Source organism: Quercus suber, unplaced genomic scaffold, assembly GCF_002906115.3.
Source record: "Quercus suber isolate HL8 unplaced genomic scaffold, Cork oak 2.0 scaffold_97, whole genome shotgun sequence".
NCBI classification, from domain to species: Eukaryota; Viridiplantae; Streptophyta; class Magnoliopsida; order Fagales; family Fagaceae; genus Quercus; species Quercus suber.
Window position 1 is genome coordinate 869,457 of NW_027069562.1, and position 3,452 is coordinate 872,908.

General features: G+C 34.6%; 1 pseudogene; it reads left to right on the forward strand.

Annotated features, from left to right (window-relative positions):
- Positions 1–640: 640 nt before the first annotated feature.
- The window catches only part of LOC112005458 (cytochrome P450 704C1-like), a 24,241-nt pseudogene continuing 21,429 nt past the window's right edge, over positions 641–3,452 (forward strand).

Sequence of the window (3,452 nt, forward strand, 5' to 3'; positions counted from 1 at the left end):
AGAGAGTAATACTACCATTGACAAAACCAAACTTATTCTTGGCAACCAATGCTTTCCTCATTGAACGAACCCAAGCATGGTAATTCTCTCCAATTAACGGTTCAGACACAAGCATGGCTCCAGGACTTTCAGCATGATGAAGAAACAGAGGATTTGAGATATCCTCCACGAGTGCAGGATCTTGCACAGAGGAAGAAGACGAAGTATTTGTTGTTTCAGCCATTAACGAAGCTTCAAAGCTCTCAAGAACAAACCCTAGAAATTTGGGAGAAAAGAGAGACTTCAATGCTCTAATACCATATGAAGATTACTGAAGAATGATTTTATTGATCTAAATAAAATAGATACAATTACAGGTATTTATAGTATCACTAAGCAACTAAACCAAAACCAAAACTGACTAATCTGATCTAACAGACTTCTAACAACCTTCTTAACCAACTAACAGAAATGTACAATTAATTAGTCACGTGTAAGTCACATGCCCACTAACCAACACTATACTACACGCAGCTTTACACTTTAAACTACTTGTCGTTGATCTCTGCTTCAGGTCTACAACTTGTGGACTCTTGTGATTCATTCTGTTGCTCTGATTTTGTTGACTTCTGATAACTCCACTTCAATAGGGTGCACCACTATGACTGATCTAGCTATAGTGGTGGTTCCAGAAATTTTTCTCAAAGTGTTTCTTAAGAAATATAAATTATACAATCTAATAAAAAAGAAATTCATATATTGACAACAACAACAATAAAAAAAACACGCAAATATATAAAATTTACAATTGCCTTATATGAATTTTCATATTTTAAAATTGATGCATGATAGTCTTATTATCAATGCTACAATCTATATCTCTTTCAATATACACAACCAAGCAATCATTCATCCACTAAATGTAAAACAAATTATGGAGCAAAATTTAATTTTATTGGCATAAAAAAAAAAAAAAAAAAAAAAAACTGAGGGTGTTCCCAAAATTTTTTTGAAGGGTAGACAAATAAAAAGTTTTATATTATTATTATTATATATATATATATATATAAATTAAGGTCAAGGTGGTCCCCTGGCCTTAAGGTGGTGCCACCCCTGTCTAGCTGCCAAAGTACAAGACCTACAGGCTGCTCAGCCCATTTCGAAACGAGATTTGCACCTCGGATCCTGCAAATATTGAGTATATACTCAAGACAAACTTTGACAATTATGGCAAGGTCGGGTTCACAATTATAACATGTTAATAATTTTTTTTTCCTTGTGGGATTTATGAATTCTATAAAGCAAAACCAAGGGGTGGCAATTAATTTACACCATAATTAAGGTTCCAACTAGAATGATGTAATCAATGTATTGGGGCAAATAATCTTAGTCTAAAGTCAGTTCAAGTTTTTCGCTGTTAGGCATATATATACCATGTGCTTGCATGCAATTTATAAATAAAAAATAAAATAAAATGTGCTTGCATGCAAAATCATAAAAGAAAGCTCAATTAGTGTGAAAACACTAATACTTGTTTAGACCCGCAATTTTAAATTACGGTTTAATTGTTTTTACTTTAACTTATCTAAGTGCGGAACAAGAGTAAAGCACATGCAATAAACCGGTAACACTACTCTAAGCCATAAGCAACTACAATAAGCAATAAATGTAAAACTTAAAGAGTAAGGAAGAGAGATACAAACACAAGATAACACCAAGATGTGTTATCGAAGAAGAAACCGAATTATTGGGTGAAAAACCTCTCCGTAGCCCTTCAAGCTAAAATCGATCTACTAGTGAATAAGTTGGAGTATATGAATATCAAAAAAAAATTCTTCAAGCCTAATCTACCCAATGTACTTGAACCCTCCAAGCTCCTAGTACCAACAAACTTCTCGGAATCTTGTCTTCACTAGCTTTTCGGATCTCGTAATCTTGTCTGATTGCATCCGCCACTCAATGGCTTTTTCCAATGCTTCCCAAAGGCACCAAAACTTCTCTGAACACTCATAATGTGTGAGGTAAGTGTTTGGGCTAAGAACCTCTCAAGGATATGGAAATGGAGAGGTAGGAGTAGAGGAAAATTAAGAGAATTTGTGTAGTTGATTGTGGGTATGACAATCTCTAACTCTTAACTGTTTTGCTAGGGTTTTCTCTCTGAAAATGACTCCTTACAATTTCGTGAGTAATAAGGGTATATATAGTGTGTGTAAAGAAATTAGGAAAGCCCTTTTTATTTTTGCCAAACAGAGAGTTTCGCGAGTACCTTGTGAAATGGCCTTTCTTGCGAAGTACTCGCGAAATGACAGCTAGCATGATTCTTCAGTTTCTAGTCATGTGCTTCACATGTGGCCTTTTTGCAAGTTCCTTTACTCACAAGCTTTTCGCAAACTAGTCGTGAAACTACACTGATCTTCATTGCATGCTTGATTCTTTACCAATCTCTCACACTCATCCCTTACAATTAAACCCTCATAAATATAGGGAAATGATTGACTGAATTACAACCAAATTTGGCACGAAATTAAAGCCAACTAAGGCTAGTTGGAATCACAACTTTGCAATCTCCTCCTTTGTCTATTCCATGACAAAACACCTAAACAAACTCTAGATTTAAACGTGAGTTTAAGAACAGAGGCAAAACTCACTCACACCTAAATCTAAAACCTATGAAGCACTTGAACCATATACATTTGTATCTTGAAACACTTGCACATAACAAATAACTTCATTAAGCACGAGACAAGTAGAATATAAGGCATGTATAAAGAACAAGTAAAATTCGATCAAGATAAAACAAGAGATATGAGAACATATAGCATAGCTTGATCATACAAGAACAATCATTAAGAAATGACCATAATGAACATTTAACTAGTAAATGATCGTTCGAACACGCAACCAATTAAGAGTAGTGAAAAAATTAATTGCATGTCCAACAAACCCATGATGCATTTGTTAGGACATATATGTTTTAACTTGTTTAAGAACATATGTTACTTAGTTATGTAAATTGGCTAATCCTTTGACAAAACGCATTTTGCTTGTAATTGGGTAGTTCTAGGTGTTTTTAATACTTCAAGAAACAATGTTTCAAGATCAAGTGTTGAAGTCATCAAGTCTGTCCAAGAGAAAGCAAGTTGAAGTGCAAAATTTATAAAGCTCGACACCTCTCGACAGCTACCTCGACACCTGCTATCTGTCGAGATTTAAAAAGTCAGATTTCCAATCTGATTTTCTTGGGATCCGTGAATATGTTTTTGGGTCTTCTTTTCTTCTAACCCTAAACATATAAAAGGATTATTTTAAGAGCCGTTTTGGGTGACACAAGTTGCATTATCATTGAGCAATCTCTGTTTAAGCAAATTGTGATCAACAGACGAAGTTCTTGACCTAGTTCATCTTCCATCAAGAAGTTGCTGTGTATTTGCACCATAGGGTTTTGTAACCAAGCATCTTCCTGCTATTCATCA